The sequence below is a fragment of the Canis lupus genome, chromosome 2 (genome assembly GCF_011100685.1).
Source record: "Canis lupus familiaris isolate Mischka breed German Shepherd chromosome 2, alternate assembly UU_Cfam_GSD_1.0, whole genome shotgun sequence".
NCBI classification, from domain to species: domain Eukaryota; kingdom Metazoa; phylum Chordata; class Mammalia; order Carnivora; family Canidae; genus Canis; species Canis lupus.
In genome coordinates this window covers 82,482,744-82,502,961 of record NC_049223.1, presented here as the reverse complement: position 1 = coordinate 82,502,961, position 20,218 = coordinate 82,482,744, and the positions used below count along the sequence as shown (strand labels likewise).

The following is a 20,218-nucleotide window of genomic DNA, read 5'->3' as shown; positions in this document are numbered from 1 at the left end:
TCTCATAGAAATTAAATTCAATGTATTTATTTTTTATTTCAATTATTTATTGTTTTTAAATTTTTTATTTAAATTCAATTTAGTTACCATATAGTGTACTATTAGTTTGAGAGGTAGAATTTAGTGATTCATCAGTTGCATTTACACCCAGTGCTCATCCCATCAGGTTCCTTCCTTAGGGACCTCTGGGTTACTCAGTGGTGAGCGCCTCCCTTCAGCTCAGGGCGTGACCCCGGGGTCCCGGGATCGAGTTCCACGTTGGGCTTCCTGCAGGGAGCCTGCTTCTCCCTCTGCCTGTGTCTCTGCCCCTCTCTGTGTCTCTCATGCCCATCACCCAGTTACCCCATCCCCTACCCACTGCCCCTCCAGCGACTCTCAGTTGTTTCCTGTAGTTATTTTATTTTATTTATTATTATTATGATTTTTAACGGTAGCACTAGGATTTATTAAACAGTCTTAGTAAAGGCACTGGGGCTTGCCCATGGTGTTCTTGATGTACAAAGCCCGGACGTTCTGCCAATTCTTCTTGAGCAAGGACACCAGGAAATTGACAGCTAAGTGGATGTTGTACACGAGCTCATCGTCCATCGTCTCCACGTGGCCAACAGCCACTGCCAGACATAGCACCTTCTTCATCTGGAATTTGATGGTGGACTTCACTTCATCCACTTTGGCCACCCTGTTCTCATTGTGGGTCAGCAAGGAAGGAACTTGCCAGCTTTATTCAGGCCTGGACCCAGGATTCGTGGGATCTGCTTAGTCAGAGATTCTGAAGCCAAAAAGGCATCATACTTCTTGGCCAACTTCTTGACTAGTTTTTTATTCTTGTTGAGTTTCTTCAGCACTTCAATGTCCATGTGGGGAATATCCACTGCCTTGGCCTCATCACAGTGTTGCTGGTCCCCCACAACACACACGGAGAACTTCAGGCAGGGAGTGGACTTAAGCCTGACGGTGCCCGAGAAGCGTTTGTCCTTCTGAGGGTCATAGTTCTTCAGGGTGATCTGCAGCTCCACCGTCTCCAGAAACTTCCGGCGCTTGCGCTGGTTCCCGTGCAGGACCTCGTACCGCCTCCTACAGGGTGTCGCAGGAGACTTTGCTGCTCATGGTAGCTCGTGCTGCAGTAACCGGAAAAGACCCTGTAGTTATTTTAAAGTAAATGCCATACCTCATATCTTTTATCCACAATTGTACCAGCATGTCTCTAAAAGGTAAGGCATCTTTTCAAAACCACAGGCACAGTGCCATTTATTATGCCTAAATTCCTTTTAAAAATACACAAAGTTAGAACAGTGTAATGGGCTCTCTCCTGTGCCCATTTCTCTGCTGTGATAATTATCAGCTCGTCACAAGTCCCACCCCGACCACTCCAAATTACTTTGAAGCAACTCTCAGGCATTCTCTGTCGTAACTTTAACCTTTTTCGTTCCTACGTCTGACTGATAAGGACTCTTGTTTAACAGCACTGCACTACTTTCTTAACAAGTAAAAATTAGCAATAATTTCTTAATCTGATCAAGTATCTGGCCCGTGTTCATGTTTCCATTATGGCCTCATGCTTTCTCTGACTGCTGATCTATTTAAATCTGATGCAAAGTCACATGTTGCATTTAGTTGATCAATTCCTTAAGCCTTTTAGCATCTCTGGTTTTCTTCTCTTTTTATTGATCTGATTTGGGGCCATTTATTTGTTGAAGAAACTAGATCATTTACTCCATAAATTTCCCCCCTTTTGGGTATTTTGTAATCTAGACGTGGTGTCAGTTAACATTCTCTTCTTTCTGCTTTTATTTTCTATAAACTGGTGCTGGTGAGACCCAGAGGCCCGATCAGAATAGTTTTCTTGTTTTTTGTTTTTTGTTTTTGGCAAGACTCTCTCCTCAGCACTAATGGTGCTGTGTATTGTGTCTGTTTTGTGAAACTATGAACCTTTGCACGGATTTTTTTTAAGTGGTCATCTGATTTGTATTTGTCATAGGTTTAAGGAGTTCCAAAGAATGTAACTTTGGACATATTCTAAATGTTGACGTAAAAATCGTATTGCTTGTTTGAATGTTTCCAACGTTATCTAAATACCAAAGCAGTTTGGTATCTTGTCCCCCGCCTTCCAGCCAAGACCCCCACTGCCTGGCAGAGAACAGACCAGACCAAATGTGCATACTTGAGGCAGCAGAAGGAGAAAGGAAGGGGCAAAGTCAGGCATGTCTGATCCCTTGTCCCAAACTCACCAGAGAAGATGCTGAATTAGCAGGAGAGAGAAGCTAGGGGTGTTTCCAGACTCCTGTTCCTTCAGAGGAAAACACAAAATCAAAAGAAGAGAGATCCTTGCCCCCTCCACCTTCATATTTACATCTTCAGGCAGTTGTTTCCAAATGGAACTGATTTTATTTTTTTATTTATTTTTTTTTTAAGATTATTTATTTATTCATGATAGACATAGAGAGAGGCAGAGACACAGAGGGAGAAGCAGGTTCCATGCCGGGAGCCCGATGTGGGACTCGATCCCAGGACTCCAGGATTGCGCCCTGGGCCAAAGGGAGGCGCCAAACCGCTGAGCCACCCAGGGATCCCTGGAACTGATTTTAGAGTCACACAGAGGCATTTGTTAAAAACAAGAGATTCTCACTAGGAGATTTGTGGAGAGGCCTTGGGACCTGTTAGGCAGACGTGTCTTGTGAGTTTAGTACTGTCAGGGGTCTGGGGTGTTCTAGAAAACCAGCAGTTATACCGGTGGCACCTTTGTCCAAAGGCAGTAGCTTCAAATATAAACAGATCATTTTCTTTATCATGAAACAGGATAATGATGTTTATCTGCTAGAGGTGTTTGAGGATTAAATGAAATGGCACATTCATTCACTTAATAAATATTTATGGAGTGTCTGCTATGTGCACAGCAGTGTCCTGGATTGCCGGGATGGGCAGGGAGAGAGAAAGAGAAAGTTGCCCCAGTGAGGAAGACAGGCCTTCAAGCTGCAGGAACCAGGAGGTGGGATGAAGGCTGTAGAACAGAGCAGGAGCATTTTTGCTGGTCCAGACGGGAGGAGGGAATGCTGACCCCTCCTCTGCCTGCTTCTGCAGGAAAAAGAGCTCACAAGTCTAGAAGGCAAATAGCTGTTATGGGTTGAATTGTGGCTTTCCAAAATCCGTATGTAGAAATCATAACCTCCGGTAGCTCAGGATGGACCTTACTAGGAAACCAGGTTGTTGCAGATGTAATTAGTTTAAATGAGATCGTACAGGTATAGGGTGGGCTACGTATTGCTAATCCATATGCTAATATGATCAGCATCCTTATAAAAAGGGGAACTGCGGGGACTCCTGGGTGGTGCAGTCAGTTGAGTGTCCAACTCTGGGTTTCAGCTCAGATTAGGATCTCAGGGTCCTGAGCTTGAGGGTAAGCAGCCCACCCATCACACAGGCGGTAAGTAGCCAGGATTCAAACCCAGCACATCTAAAATCTGTCAACTCTAATTCGGAGTTAACACTTAAACTTGAAGTGTCGAATCTTTGTCCAGAGGCACTTGAAACCAATTCACTGGGTATTTCTGGAATGATTCCTGACCGTTCTCATGGCACAATGCCATGTCAGGAGGCCACCAATTTCTCTTGACTTCCTTTGATCCAAGTAGTCAAAACAAAAATCCAAGAGTCGCTCCAGTTGGGGTCCCTGAAAGAACTGTGTTTGTCTCCAAGTCTACAAATATGCAAACCGCGTCTTTCCACCAAAATTGAAGGGCGAAGGCAACTGAGATGCACGTATATATTTATCAGCAGCAGTGGCTCGGGGGATTGCTTCTGCACACATAGAGCGAAGCAGCTGGAAGGCACATCGCAGCCACCGGACTTGAAGGAACTTTGGTGCCACTGAGCCAAATGGGAATCCTAGGACTGCCATGGCCTGACATGATCCAAGACCCAAGGGACTGTCCCTGTATCACTGAGCACGGCCCCGTGGGCAGGCTGAGCCTTGTCTTGGGCCTCCCCTCCTTGGGTCTCGTCAGGCTGTTTTCTCCCTCTGAACTGCACGCATTGGTGGGGCGGTGCAGAGCCTGGCTTGGCCCATGCTTCTGGATTTTGCAGCTGCCGTAAGCTAGGATTTTATTCTCGTGCAGCTCTCCTCCAAAGCCAGAAGTGGCAGAGAGTCTCCAAGCCCTGGGGTGGGCAGGAAGGGCACATGTTGCCAAACAGTATCCTGGCCAACAGCCCTGGCAGGCAGCAGCGGGTTGGAGCCAAGACGGCTTGCTGGAAGAATGGTGATCCAAGGCATATGGGGAAGGCGGTGAGGAAAGGTGGGGCCCTGCCGGGGTCCCTTTGAGACTACAAAAGTGCAATATGATGCCAAGGTCAAGGGTGCTAGAAGCAAACACACCTGCATCATCCTATCAGCCCCCATGCCAGCCTCACTGTCCTACCTCCAAATCATCACCTTGGGTTTTCCGAGGTAATGCAGTGAAGCATCTGACCCAGGTCTGGAGCATTCTAGAAACCTGATGTACCTCTCCTGTCCCCTTTTCTTCCTGACGCTTCCTCGATGACAGTGATATTTTAGGTGTTGTTCTGGGGGTCCTTTGCCACTTCTATCTGAGCAACATTTCTTAAGTACTTCCATAGGCAAAGCATAGAGCTTGGCCCAGGAGATCGAGAAGCAGACACAGGGACCCTGGTCCCTGTTGTCGTATCACTTCCTGGAGCCCTGGAGGTTCCCATGGGAAGCCACAGGGGACTGGTCCAGTGAGCATTCTCCAATAGGGTGGTCACCTGTCCCAGTTTGCCCAGGACTGAGGGGTTGCAGGGGCATGAGTCTGAAATCAAGAAAGTCCCAGACAAACCAGACCAATTGCTGGCTGCCCTCATTCCAACACCCTAGCTCCCCAAACATACGTTTTAAATAATCCACTTGGATCAGCTTCGTTCTGCTTTTATCACACATACAGTGAATTTTCAAGAAACATTTTGTATGAAAACCATTTTTGTTACCTAAGGGGGGAAAAAAAAAAAAAGCTTTTCCTGACTCCTTCCCCTCCACGCTTTACTCTCTGGACTGCATCTCTTGCAAACGTTCTGCTCATCCCCTGTTCCAGATGTGATTCAGGGGCTGGAACAGAACGCGTGAGCAGAAGTCCTCTCAGCCTGTGGAATGGGGTGGTGAGTGCTTGCTCGGAATCCCCACGGAGGGAGCAGCTTGTGTTTTGAACTTGGACATCACTCCCGGGAATACAACTCCAACCTGAAACTCGGGTCTTTAGGCAGGAAGTCTGATCCTCGACTTACCTATGTGCTCGGACGATTCCTTCTTACCGAACCAAACCTTATTCCGGAGAGTGCAGAAGCCACAGTGCACCTTCGAGATCCCTTGTGCCTGACTATTCAAGCATCTTGCTCTGCAAGGGTCTGTATGGCGGAGCATCTCTGTTGTCCTGGGGGTTCAGGCCTGTGATCCTCCTTACAGGATGCTCTAATTCCTTCCAAGACATGATGCCCCTCTCAGCAAAGACACAGAGGCCCTGGGGTTCTGAGCGTTCTTGCCTGCGTGGAGATGGTCTTACCAAGGAAACAGAAGCTCTGCATGGTGGGTACCTCCAGCTCCTGGGACTTCTTTCACTGCAGAGGTCAGGACAGCTTTGCCCTGACCCCGGAATCTTTCCGCTGGGTTTCTTTCCCGCCCTCCTCCAGGAACTCCTGCTTCCTTCACGGTCCGTGAGGTTGCCTTGACACTGGCGTGGGCCAGACATGCTGAGTGCCCTTTAGGGAAGAATTCAGCTGGGGAGATAATAGATGCTAATGTCAGAAGGGGAGCCTTGGCAGGGAGGCCGGGGAGAGGGGGAGATTCGGGGGAGGATCACCTTGCAAGAAGTGCAGTGCTGTTTCTGTAATTTCTCCAAGGAATTTCGATCTGCCCTTGCTAGAGAATGAGGTCAGACAAATGAGTTTATTTGTTCTCTAGGGAAACTAACAGAATGGAAGAGTCACAGAGCACAGCAAGATTTGGGGGAGCAAACCACGATTAACAAGATTATCCAGAGCTTGGCACTTCGAGATTTTTTTTTTTTTACTTATTTTTTTTTTTTTTTAACTTTCACAGAATATTAATTGGGCTGCAGTTTTTCAGACAAAATAATTCCCTGAAGTCTGAGTTTTCCTTCTGGATTTACAGACTCTCCAAAGGCATTTTTGTCAGGTCCCCAGATTTTAAATTATTTTTTGAGGCTGAACTCCTGCTTGTCACAGCAGAAACGTGTTCTTCATTCTAAGAGAGAAACAACAACAACAACAACAACCCGTTTTCTAGGATTATTCTTAAACAGCTTGTTGACAGTGGAGGCAGCTGACTTCAAGAGGAAATAACTCCACTCAATTAGAAAATGGGCAAATATGTATACAATGGAATATTCCTCAGCCATTAGAAACGACAAATACCCACCATTTGCTTCGATGTGGATGGAACTGGAGGGTATGATGCTTGAGTGAAGTAAGTCAATTGGAGAAGGACAAACATTATATGGTCTCATTCATTTGGGGAATATAGAAAATAGTGAAAGGGAATAAAGGGGAAAGGAGAAAAAATGAAAAATGAGTGGGAAATATCAGAAAGGGAGACAGAGCATAAGAGACTCTTAACTCTGGGAAATGAACTAAGGGTGGTGGAAGGGGAGGGAGGTGGGCGGGGGTTGGGGGTGAATGGGTGACAGGCACTGAGGGGGGCACTTGATGGGATGAGCACTGGGTGTTATGCTATATGTTGGCAAATTGAACACCAATAAAAAATAAATTTATAAAAAAAATAAATGTTCACAACAGTACGATTCGTAATAGGCAGTGAGTGGAAGCCGCTCCAATGTCCATCCACTGATGGACAGATAAGTAAAACGTAGCATATCCACAGAGCGGGATATTATTGGCAATAGAAAGGAACGAGTTCAGGGCTCCTGGGGGGCTCAGACAGTTAAGCATCTGCCTTCGGCTCAGGTCATGATCTCAGGGTCCTGGGATCAAGCCCCTCGTCGGGCTCCCTGCTCAGCGGGGCGTCTGCTTGTCTCTCTCTCTCTCTTTCTGCCTACCCCCCCCCCCCAACTGGTGTGCATTCTCTCTCTCAAGCAAATAAGTAAAATTTAAAAAAAAAAAAAAAAGGAAGAAGAAAGGAAGAAAGCAATGAGTTCTGGTACAAGTACAGCATGGGTGAAATTTGAAAAACAAGGTGCTAAAATGAGAGAAGTCATTCACCGAAGACTATGCATTGTGAGGTTCCCTTGCTGTGAGATGCCTGGAATAGGCAAATCCATAGAGACAGAAACTAGATTAGCGTTGCCTGGGGCGGGGCGTGGGGAAAGAGGAAGAAGGGGGAAATGAGGAGTGACTTTTGACGGGTAAGGGATTTCTTTCGGGGTGATGAGAACGTTCTGAAGTTATTGATTGTGATGATGGCTGCACATTTTGTGCCTGTACCAAAAACCATTGAACTGTGCGCTCTACGTAGGTGAATGCTGTGCCATTTGAATTATGTCTCTATAAAGTCACCATTTTAACAAGGAAGGAATTGGCTCTTGAACCGATTGCTGAGGACCAAGTGACAGTCACCAAGGTGAAAGAAGAAAGGCAGAGCTTCCCTCCCAGCAGCAGGAACAGTGTGTGCAGAGGCCCTGCGGCCGGGGAGAGCAGGATGGAAGTCATCCTCTGAAGGGAGGCCGGTGGCGCTGAGGCCCGGGAAGTGATGGAGAGCGGGGAGGGGGGAGGATGGGCAGGCAGCAGGTTGGGGCCAAATTCTAGAGGACTTTGCAGGCCAGGGAAGGGAGTTTTGCCTTAATCCTCAGAGCATGGAAAGCCGTTACGGGAAATGACTATCGGATTTACTCCATGAAAAAAATGGCCTGAGCTCCAGTGTGGAGAATGGATAGAAGGTAGAGAGAAAAGCTAAGAGCCAGTGGCTGATCCTGGAGCAGTTCAATGACGAGCAGCTCTGGACGTCTCTGGTTATCACGGGGACCCTGAGAAGTCAATGCGTCCCCAATCAGCATCTATTTGACACGCTGAGTGAGGTCAGAGATTTTTTGTGTGTGAGGTCATTGAGCAAATTACAGCAGAGATGGTTTCTCTGGTTTCCCCTTGATGGAAATAGGAAAACCCTGCTCCCCCGCTCGCCCCAGAACAGATCTCCTCTCTCGGCGCTGGGCCTGTGCCAAGTTGGCATTTGTGTTGTTTCCTCGTCCTCGGAGCACATGGATTTACTTCTCTCCTCCTGGGTCTGCTGAAAGGAAGTGTGACGATGCCAAATACTCAGGCCTGCACCCTGGAGACACAGGGCCCCAGAGGAATCCCAGCTCTTCCCCTGATGAAGCGCGGCCTTGGGCTTAACCTCTCCGTGCCCTTCCCGGGCAGTAAGGTGCCCAGTTCAGGGGGCTCTGGAGGGAACGAGGTGAAGCCGTCTCCGTAACAGGTTCACAGCAGAGCCTGGTGTATGTCAAGGGCCCAATAAAAGTTGGCCATTGTTATCCTTCTCCTAATTGCTATGTCTTTGAACAAAAAGCAAATGTAGAGCAGCAGGCGTGCCCTTCGCATCCCAGCAGGCAGCCGGCGGCTTCAGCATTTTACGGACGCCTGTCTTAAGCAAAACTCTCTTCTTGCATCTCCTCTGTGGCAACCAGCCGTCTACCCTCTGGTCCTGACGGCCGACGGAGACCAGAGACGGAGGCCCAGGAGGCTGGTGCTGGGCTGGAGGAGAGGTGGCGCATGAATCCAAAGTCCCTGTCCCAGCCGCATCTGTCCCTTTGTGTCTATTGCGTTGTCCCTGTTGCATTCCTATGGAGGCAGAGGGCTCCCTGCCCCCTGACCACTTCATTCAAGCCCGTGCCTGAGACCAGAGCAAGCTTCCTGGGTGTACGGCCTGTGTGGCTGCCAAGGGCTCCGTGCGGAGAAGGGCCCCATCCTTGGTTCAGTGGTCTGCCCTTGCTGCCTTGAAATTCTTTTTATTTTATTTTTTTTTGTTTTTGTTTTGTTTTGTTTTTGTTTTTGTTTTGTTTTGTTTTTTTTGAAATTCTTAATAGGCTTTGAGCAAGGGGGCCCTCTCTGACTTTTCCTTTTGTGCTGGTCCCTGCGAATGATACCGTGGGTCTTATGATGTGTCCCTGCTGCCCCTCCAACTACCAGCACGCACAGGGAGCGCGGGTGTATGGGAGACCAGCTCTTGGGCGACTTGGAGTCAATAAGGAAAACCTGGCACCGGCTGTGGCCATGGGCATACGCTTGGCTTCCAAGCACGTGTGGGAGGTAGAGCTTAAGATTGGAGCATCCATATCAAGAGCTAAAGGGGCCCGGGAACCACCCCCACTCCGTCCCCCGCCCCACACATAGTTGAGTGCCCCAGTAACTCTTCAGGCTAAGAACCACCCTGTGTCTGTGCTAGTGTCCTGTGGCTGCCGTAGCAAAGCACCGCAGGCTGGAGGTTTAAACAACACAAATGGATCTCAGTCTGGAGGCTGGAGGTCCCAGATCAAGGTGTTGGCAGGGTTGGTTTCCTCTGAGGCCTCTCACCGTGGCTTGTCGGTGACGGTCTTCCTCTGCGTCTATGTACTTCCTCTGTGCGTACCTGTGTCCCTATCTCCTCTTCTTATATGGACACCGGTCATGTTGCATTAGAACCATCCTAATGACCTTATTTTAACTTATTTAAAGGCCATATTTCCAAATAAGGTCATATTCTGGGGTATTGAGGGTTGAGACTTCAACGTAGGAATTTGAGGGTGTGATGGTTGGTGTGCAACTTGACTGGTTGGGTGGGGTGCCCAGATGTTTGGCTACACATCATTGCGCCCGTGAGGGTGTTCCTGGATGAAATTAGCAATCGGATCAGTGGACTCAGTACACTGGTTTGCCCTCCCCAGTGTGGTTGGCATCATCCAATCTGTTGAGGGCCACGGTGGAACAAAAGGGCAGAGGAAGGAAGAATCAGGCCTTCCCTGCCTGCCTGCTGCTGCGCGACACCCACCTGCTGCTGCCCTCGGCCCTCCTCCTTCTCTGGCCTCCAGACCCAGACCGAGCTGCACCCCCGGCTCTCCAGCATCGCAGCTTGCAGACCGCACATCGTGGACTTCCAGCCTCTATAATCCCAAGAGCCAGTTCCTTGTAACCTCCCCTTCCCGTGTACGCACCCAGGAAGAACCTGTTGGTTCTAGAGACCCCCGACTAACACGGAGGACGACACGTTTCAGCTTATGAAAGGGTCCTTGGAGATAGTGGCTCCTTGGAAAGGCCGCATGAACACACCACCCCAGGACCCTGAGATGGTAAATCCTTGTCTGTGTGTGCAGTGACACAAGTGTCCACCGAAGGCTTTGCTTTCAGTTGAAACAGCTCTCACAGGCCCAACCGAGTCCAGGCACTCTGCTCTGCTCCCCTTCCGCCGGCCTAGGCTGCGTGCAGCAGAGCGCCGCCCGAGTGGCACTAAGAATGCAGACAGAGGGCAGGTACTCAGTCTTCACATCTATAAAATGGAGATCCTTCCTAGGACAGCTGTAAGATTATATTAGATACCCTGGTATTTCTTTTTTCTTTTTTGATTTAAATTCAATTAGCCAACGTAGAGTACATCCTTAGTGTCAGATGTGGTTTTTAATAATTTATCAGTTGCATTGCACGCCCAGTGCCCATCCCGTCACGTGCCCCCCTCAGTGCCCAGGCACCCCAAGCCCCGCCTGCCTCCCCTTCCACTGCCCCTTGGTTGCTCCCCAGAGTCAGGAGTCTCCCGTGGTGTGTCTCCCCCTCTGATGTTTCCCCCTCAGCTCCCCTCCCTCCCCTATGATCCCTTCCACTATGTCATATTCCCCGTGTGAGTGAGACCATATGCTCACTGTCCTTCTCCGACTGACTGACTCCACGCAGCATCACACCCTCCAGCTCCAGCCTCGTCGAAGCAAATGGTGGGTGGTCGTCGTTTCTGGCGACTGAGTGATACCCCCTGTGCACAGGCCGCGGCTTCTCATCCATCATGTCAAGGACCCCGAGGCTCCTCCCAGTCTGGCTGTTGTGGACACTGCTGCTGGGCACACTGGGGGGCAGGTGTCCCGGCGTCCCCCGCATCTGTATCTTTGGGGTAAATACTCTTGCAAAGCACTTAGCAGCACATAATAAGCACTGCATTGTTAAGTACTATCTGTGGCTGTCGCGTAGTGCTGGTAGACCTAGTCACTCAGTCTCGGAATTATGGGTAAATAGTCCTTCAAAACCTAGGCAGCTTGTCGGGACAAGCCTTAAGCCGACTTTGCGGATCGACCGGGGCCCCTAGGTTAACACGTGCGGATAGCCCAAATCCTTAATTTAGCACAGAATTTACCTGACTTTCTTAACGAGGTTCTTGGGATTATAACACTCATCTCCTGAATTTCCTTTATAAAAGCCTTGATTTTCAGTCTTCAGATTTCCGGACCTGTGGTTATTTTCACCCTCTTGGCTGCACACATTTATGGGAACTGTGCTAATGGATCTTAACTCTTTTAGGGGCTCTGTGTAGGGGGAGAGGGAATGACTCCTCCTAAGGAACCCTATATGAATGAGGGAATATTTGATCTGACAAGGGGGAGAGTAATTGGGCTATGGTTGATCTTTATATATGCTAATGTTTTTATTAGTGTTTGCAAATCCAGCTAATGATTTCAGTGAATGAGAGTTTCCAGCTTGCCAGGTGGGCCTCTCCAGGTGGGCCTCTCCAGGTGAGCCTCTCCAGGTGAGCCTCTCCAAGTGAGCCTCTCCAGGTGGGCCTCTCCAGCATCTTCAGGTGGGCCTCTCCAGGTGGGCTTCTCCAGGTGGGCTTCTCCAGGTGGGCCTCTCCAGGTGAGCTTCTCCAGGTGGGCCTCTCCAGGTGAGCCTTTACAGGTGGGTCTCTCCAGGTGAGCCTCTCCAGGTGAGCCTCTCCAGGTGGGCCTCTCCAGGTGAGCTTCTCCAGGTGAGCCTCTCCAGGTGGGCCTCTCCAGGTGAGCCTCTACAGGTGGGCCTCTCCAGGTGAGCTTCTCCAGGTGGGCCTCTCCAGGTGAGCCTCTACAGGTGGGCCTCTCCAGGTGAGCCTCTCCAGGTGAGCCTCTCCAGGTGGGCCTCTCCAGGTGGGCCTCTCCAGGTGAGCTTCTCCAGGTGGGCCTCTCCAGGTGAGCCTCTCCAGGTGGATCTCTCCAGGGGAGCTTCTCCAGGTGGGCCTCTCCAGGTGAGCCTCTCCAGGTAAGCCTCTGAACAGGAGCTGTGGGGAAGGGGGCCCCGCTGACTCTGAGACCTTTGGGGACGTTTGGTTCCCTTACCTTGACCCAGGCTCACCTGAGGTTTATGACAGACCTTGAGGCTTGTATGCTCCGCGTCCGTGGCCGCTCGGGACCCCCCAGCGTGCTCGTTTCCCTTCCCGAGCTAGAGGAGGCCCAGGGGCAGCCCTGTGGGGAGAAGACACTAGAACACGTTTTCGTTTATAAATACGCTGTTGGCACCCTCCACTGCCCGCACTGCGCCCTCACCTTTTCCCCTCCAACACGGTTGTCATGTCTGGGGCCCCAGCAGTCACCTTGGGGCTATGGGGCAACGGGCGAAGCGCTGCAGATGGCAGCGTGGGAAGAGGGGGGCGCGGCCCGGAGCGTCTCGAGCCGTCGAGCCAACTGGGCTCCCTGTGGCGGGAGAAGCAGCCACACTGACCTTGGCAGGCGGCCGCCGCCAGCTGCTGTCAGGATGCGCGCCTTCCTAGGGGACATCAGGGGACACTCTCAATGCCTTTGGGAGTACTTTGGGAAATGTTTGAAAAAGCTATAATCCAGAGAGCCCCCGGTTTAGGGCTTGTGCGGCCTCAAGCGGGAGAGTGTGTGCAGATACCTGCGGGGCAGGGGCACAGCAAACAGGAGGGCCTCAGCGGGAGGGGACGGGGTGGCCGTGGGGCAGGAGGCGCCAAGCTCTGCAGAAACAACGCCTCTGGCCGCTCAGACCCGGCTGGTTTGCACTCTGGCAATGTTAGGGGGCAGAGAGTCCGGGGGGAGATGGGTGGGCTGAGGTGCTGGGGGATGCCCCAAGGAGGGGCCTTCTCTGCCCAGCGGCCCTTTGGGGCTTTGGTTCAGTGATGGTGGAGGCTGGGAGGAGGAGGAGCCGGGGCCGCAGGGGAGGCCGGCCCCTCCAGGGGTCTCTGTTGGCAAGGGGTGACGGTGCCTCGGGGTAGGGCAGGAGCAGAGCTGACACATGGGCTCCCCGTGGGCATCTGACTTTCCAGAAGCTTCCTGCCAGGCCAGCCCGGCCTCCCCTCCCCTGCAGAGGTTCAGCGGTGAGGCTGGCAGGCTCTGGGTAATAAGTGGGCTCCTGCCTCCCCAGCTTTCCTTCTCTCCGTGCGTCCGTGCGTGGGGACGGCTGTCATTCCTCCGTCACCACGGGCTGACCTCGACGGGTGAGCCGGGCCCGGCCTCCTCCATGTACCTGCCTCCTCCAGCAGCCCTCCCTTGCCCGAGGGGACACGCAGCCCCAGCCTGCACCCTGGGTGGAGCGGAGGCAGCCTGGCCAGGTGAGGGGAGCACCGTGGGTGTGCGGTGAAGTACCCTTGCGCAGGCTTCACGGGTCCCGGCGGCCGCCCAGCAACGCGGGGACAGCAGAGGCGCAGGCGCTGGAGGCCGGGCTGATTCACGTGCGAGCCAGCCGAGCCACAGGCGCCCTGTGTCCTGCTTGTCTGGAAGCCTCACATGACCCTGGAGACGTCCTCCTCTTCCTCCTCTTCCTCCCCTTCCTCCTCCTCATCTCCTTCTTCTTCCTTTAAGGAACATCAGTGTTCCAACCAGTTAAGTCGGAATCCCTTCCTAACTGTGTGGGCCGGGGCCTTGCCACAGGTCATGCAGGGCTCATGAAACCACTTGGAAGATGGGGACACGTCCCTTTTCCATGCCTTCGTCAAGTCTTGGTCTTGCTCCGCTGCCCTTCACACAGGCTCTCCTGCCCCCCACCTGATACCCACGAGCGTGTCGAGTGTGCCCAGAAAGCATCAAGGTGCTCAGAGTAGAAGGGTCCCGAGTTAGACCCCTGACTGATCACGTTGGGGTAGCCAAGCTCACAGCTCAACATCTTCTTGTGGCCCCCAAACAGCTGGTGTCGGCATGTCCCCTCCCCCCCAGCCCCATCTGGGGGCAGCACTTGCTTCTCCAGACACAGCCTCAGTCTTCCTAAGGTACTGAGCCTTTGGGGCGTGTGTGTATGAGTGTGTATGTGGGTGTGCCTCTGTGTGGTATGCTGGGCTGTGTTGGAATCATCCAGAAGCCACAGCCCTGTGGCTCCATCATCGATTAATTAGCAATGATGTCAGCTGCAGGAAACAGAGAATCTGAGTCCTGAGCTCGAGTGGGGGGCTTACTGCTCTCCCCCTAATAAGGAGCAGGAGGTGGGCAGTGTCAGCGGGGTCCGCGGCTCCTCCACGTCAGAGCCACAGTGCTCTGGTCCGCTAGGTCCTCCCTGAGGCTGTTGCTTCCGTGAAAAGGTCAGTGCTTGCTACGGGGGCAGGCATCAAGCTAGGAGGATGGAGAGGGGATGGCAGGAGTGCTCTGGTGTCTCCTGTCAGAAAAGCAAATACGGGGGCACCCGGGGGCTCCATCAGTTAAGCATCTGCTTCAGCTCAGGTCATGATTCCGGGGTCCCAGGATCGAGCCCTGCATTGGGCTCCCTGCTCAGTGGAGAGTCTGCTTCTCCTTCTGTCCCTCCACCCACTTGTGTGCTCTCTCTCTCTCAAAATCTTAAAAAAAAAAAAAAGAAAAAAAAGAAAAGCAAATACAGATTTCCACTGGTGTCTCCTTGGCCAGGAGTGTATCAGTAGGGAGAAGAGTTGAGGGGTGCCACCTGCAGTGCTGTGGGGCTCGGGTGTCTACCGACCCCCCACACCGGTCCTTACACCCCTGCCCCCAGCAGTGACCCTGGTGACGGGTGCTGTTCTCTTGCATCTCGAATCACCCTCCGAGGACCTCTGTCCATGCACTGCTCCCCTGTTCCCCATCATTCCTGGAACCCTGTCTCCCTTCTTTCAGTCTTATTCATCATGGGGGGGGGGGGGGAAGCACAAGAGGAATGGCCTTGAATTTGCTCAAATTTGCATTAAAACCGTAAGTCTTACAAACTGAGGGCTTCACTATGAGTAACAAACAATGAGAAACACCTCCTGGGTTGTGACATTGAGGTTGGGAATTGCAGCCCTGTATAGCAGGCTGAAGTGGCCAATCCGCAGGAGAAATCAATTTAAAATAGATTAAATTGGTTCTGTCTTAAAGGGGGGCATTTTAAATGGACTTCCCTGCAAATTGTGCAAAAATCAGCCCCAAATCTGCCCATGCCGTACTGCCCACGTCACTCCTCTCTGTCTTCTCCCTGGTGAAACTCAGGATGTCTGTATATAAAAACCCATTAGATCATGTTGAAGATGGAAGCTATTCCTTTGATTTATGTTCAAGGGAATGCGGTTCTTTTTCTTTATGAGTTTAGATTTATGAACTCGCTCTCCTCCCTCCCCCAACACACACACATTATTTTAATGTTCTTTTGATATATATCTCTGTGTGTGCTTCATTTCTCTTATTTTCATTTAATTACTCCATGGATTATTTTTAGCATGCAGACTAAAATTTTGGAAAGGGATAAAAAGCACACCTGGCACACAAAGCCTGTGGTATCTGCTTGCTGCCATTTCTCGGTACCTATCTGCAAATCTTTGGAAATGGGTTGAGGCGGGAGTCAGGTTCACCCCTGCCTTGTTAAACCTGAATGGTGGTTCGCAACCGTGGTAGGAGGTGTAGTGCATGTGGCTCGTTACTAATAATGGAGCTTACAAAGGATTTTCTCTTTTCCCGTTTCATAAACTAAAGCTAAGGTCAAGATTTTCCCTCCCCTTCTCGGTCACGGCCACGGCCATGGTGACGGCCACTGCAGCCTGCGGTCTGAAGAGGGAGGGCAGGGGTGGCCCTCCGGCTGTGAGCAGGATGCTGAGCACAAGCAAAAACATGCTTTACCAGCACCAAAAAGAAAGTGAGGGCTCTTGTGGATGCAACCAAAGTGGTGAGGGTGCTGACAAGGTATCCATCCATTTGACAACTATTTATTGAGCTCCTTATTAGGGAATACATCAGGGAAAATGCAAACATGATCCCTGCCCTCATGGATCTTACAACCTGGTGGGAGAAATAGAGAAGAAATGAGACAAATAGAGAAAATTATTAGCCTGTGATAAAGTGCTGCATTTAACCAGTCACTGCTTGAAATAACCCGTATAATAAGCCACTCCAAAAGCCCAGGTGATTACAACAGCAGGTGTTTATTTCTGAGTCACGGTTGGCTGGCCTCAGCTGGGCTTGACCTCAGGCTGAAGGTCAAGTTCAGCTCTGCACCATGAGACTTTTACCCTCCTTGGTCCAGTGGCGCCTTGGATAGGTTCTTCTCCCAGCGAATGGCGGGAGATCAAGAGGGCAGACCCGGCCATCTGAACACATTTAAAGCTTCTGCTTGGGTCACAATCTGTGCAAGTCCATTTGCCAACATGAGTCACATGGACAAGCCCAGGGTCAGCAGGGTGGGAAGGGTACAGGAAGAGGAGAGCAAATGCTTACCAAATAAAAATCAAGTCGATCACAAGCATTGATTAAGAAGGAAGTAATAGTGCTGAGGATGGGGAGGCCGTTTTATGCAACATGATTTCAAAAGACCTCTTTGGAGGGAACTGAGGGACGTTAGAGCTTAGAAGAAATGTACCCTGTGAAGAGGGGAGAATGGTGTACTTGGCAGAGAAACCCCCAAATGCAAAGTTCCTGAGGCAGGAAAGTACTTGGTGTCCTGGTGCAACAACAGAACCAGTGGCTTGGAGTGTGGTGGGCAAGGAGGAGAGTGGGATGTTGAAGAGGTGATATGGGAAAGTAGTATGGGACAGGATCTTACAGGCATTAAGGATTTGGGTTTTATTCTAAATTCAAAGGGCAGCCATTAAAGGATTTTAGGCAGTGGAGTGATGTGATCTGATTTATATTTTCAAAAGATCCCTACAGCTATACTGAGGAACAGGGATTAGATAGACATGATGGCTTTGACCAAGATGGTGGCCCCATCAATGGAGAAGAGTAGATAAATTGGTCACATATGCAGGAGGTTCAATTGCCAGATATTGCAACACCTTTTCTAGAGAAACCAAGGAGGATCTCTCTCTTCCACAAATTTGTTTAGCATTTCATGAAATCTGAGTGCATCCCTGGGGTGTGTCCCACCTGTGAACACCATCTGTCATGTAAGAATCAGGGGGCGGGGAAGGTGGAGAGTCCTCGTGTAACCTGGATGTGAAGGTATATACCCCACTGGAGACCTACCCTACATTCTGCAAGCTGTGGCTTGGGAAAGAAACCACATTCACACCAATGTCAGGCTCAGCCTTGGGGAGGGTTGATAAAATCCACATGTTGGAGCAATGAAGGCTTCATCAAAAGAATCTATGAAAATGTCTCGGACGGAAGGCTCAGTCTCATGGCTCAGTGAGCCCAGGGTGTTACACACCCAGACCATAGGTCCTCCCCACAGCTGGGCTTAGCGTTCCCTCCAGGAGGTTGACAATGGTTGACAAGTGCGCTCTTGTAATTCATGAGTCCCTGTAGCATTTGCTGCAGCTGCTGAATGAGAAGTGATGACAGTGGAACCTCCAGGCCAGAATCGGTGGAGGAGGGTTTGATCCTGGGTGTTCTCTGGGCCAATGGTTCCATCTTCTTCAGACCTACCGACTCCCTGCTCTTTATTCTAGACCTGTCAGCTTGGGAAAAACATCTATAGGTGTTCATCAGGGGATTGATTTTGGCATTTAAGTCAGGCCGCTGGGGTTGTAGGGACACACCTCTTCAGAGTACACCTGAGCCTGACCCTGCAGGGATCTAACTGATCCTGTGACTCATATCAGGCTGTGAGCACCCGCCTCACTCTTTGACAGGGTGCTCCTCCTGTCAGGAAACTTGGTTTGATGTTTCACAGGCCTGTCAGCAGATGAAGCAAGACATATGCCAGCAGCAGGATGCATGCATTAAACACAGAAACCTCTTCAGATCACGACTGTAGGGGCCTTTCCTATGTGGAAGATACTTGGCAGACATTCATAGGAGCCGAGTACCAGACATGGAGAAGTCATCAAGTGTGAGGCGGACCTTGCTTTCCAAGGCTGGCCCCTTGTCTGCTGGGTCTCAGCCCAGATGTCATCTCTGCCAGGAGGTCTTCCTTGATTACTCTACCAAAACCTCTTTTTTGTGTCTCTCTTTTTTTGTTTTCCTATTATACCACCTTGTTTTTCCCTTTGTGGCATTTACAATAATCTTATTTACTCATTGGTTATTTGGCTCTCCCCACTTAGACCATATGCTTCTTGAGGACTGAGACCTGCACTGTGTCCTACTACCTAGCACAGGATCTGGCACTTGGACATTGGTTGAATGAAATGAAAAAAAAAGGTGGGGCAGGGACATGCATAGGGGAAAGCAAGGACCATTTGTTGATAATATCTTTGCCTAATTCAGAACTGACAGGCTTCCCTGTCAGTTGGAACCTGTCAACGGTTCCAACTCAGTACTGTGGTTGTAATGAATGACGAATTTGGGAGTTGAAGTCCCTAGAATCACAGCAAAGTGTTGGACAGTGCAGACAGGTCTATAATGAAGTTGTCTCTTATTCTCAAATCGGTGTAGATGATAATGTGGAAGCAGGTATGGCATCTCCCATCTTGCACCAGAAAGGACCTGAGAAAGTGAGCCAAGATCAACAGCAAGTAGAAATCTCAAAGGGAGGTTTGTGACATTTCCCCAGAATCCCAAAGAAGAGTCAAGATGTGTAGCAACGATACTAAAACAGGCTGAATGGATGAAACTGTTAATGTTGAGGGAACTAGATGAGTAGAGGTTAGAGGTTAGGCTTCTGGATTTAGCAAGAACGTTGTAGTTGATTATCCCTGCTGAACTCCATAAAATTATGTGCCAAATGGTGTGTACAGGTGTCCATGTGGAGTTACCTGAAAAGCGGGATTGTAGTTATTTTTTGAAAGAGTCTATGATCTCCAAAAAGGGTTAAAGGCAGGCAACTCAGATTTCCATTATGGGGAAGGTCACACAGGTCATAAGTCTATAGAAACTAAAAGCAAGACTGTATCTTCTGTCTTGGTCCCCAAGAATCACCCCTCCCCTTGTCTTGCCAATCAGGGTGAGCAGCGTGGAAAGAGGGTGGTTTGATGGAGTTCAGTATCAGCTATGAACTGGCTGCGGTTACGTGAGTGGTGATTGTGGTGGCGAACAAGGAGAGCATGACACTAGCTCGTGGCACTTTTGTATATGGCTTTACCTGGGAACCTTGGCCCTCAAGGCATCGTGCTTTAGCTCTTGGAGGTACATTTCATTCCAAGTTATAGACTCAGGATTCTTAGGAACATGGCCCTGCTTGGCGTTTTCAGTGATTGCATAAAAAGTCCACAGGAAGTAGACGTCAGTGTTTTGCAGAATGTGACCCATGGCTACCTACATCAGAATCATGTGGGTTGGGACACCAAGGTGGCTCAGTGGTTGAGCATCTGCCTTTGGCTCAGGTCGTGACCCAGGGGTCCTGGGATCGAGTCTCCCATTGGGCTCCCTGCATGGAGCTTGCTTCTCCCTCTGACTGTGTCTCTGCTTCTCTCTGTGTGTCTCTCATGAATAAATGAATAAAATCTTAAAAAAAAAAAAAAGAATCATCTGGATAACTTGCTAGAAATGCAGATCTCCAGGCTCAAGCCCTGACAGATTAAATCAATCTACAAGAGTGGGGTGCAGGGATCTACATTTTTGAAGAGGCTTCCCATGTCATTCTGATTCATAACAAAATGTGAACCTTGACCCTAGCTGGAGATCACAAATGTTCTCCAAGTTGACCCCAGAGTGAACAAAGACTGCATTTGCTTGTATTCCTCTCTTTTAAGCTTACCTCATCTCCCATTACATCCAAGAAGTGTTTTTCAAACTCCTCCAGTTTTCACTGATTTTTTTTTTCATGACTTTGGCACCCAGAATTCTTGCTTATTCTCCTTTCCATTTATGTCCCTCTGGTCTCCTTAATTCAGTTAGAAGAAATGAACTTCTGAGAGGCTACTTTGTGCTCAATCCAATGCCTCATTTACCTCTAGGGGGAAGGGGAATATCCAGTAAACAACCTTTCTTCCAGGGACACCTGCCTCTCAGAATGTTAGCAAGCCCGTTTTAAACTTTGC

The 20,218-nt window shown here is 50.1% G+C and overlaps 1 protein-coding gene and 1 pseudogene across 4 annotated transcripts in view; one reads left to right on the top strand and one right to left on the bottom strand.

Annotated features, from left to right (window-relative positions):
* The window catches only part of KAZN (kazrin, periplakin interacting protein), a 1,012,902-nt gene that overhangs the window by 332,122 nt on the left and 660,562 nt on the right, over positions 1-20,218 (top strand). The gene's annotated exons all lie outside the window — the stretch shown is intronic.
* Positions 381-12,651, bottom strand: LOC102154162 (annotated as a pseudogene).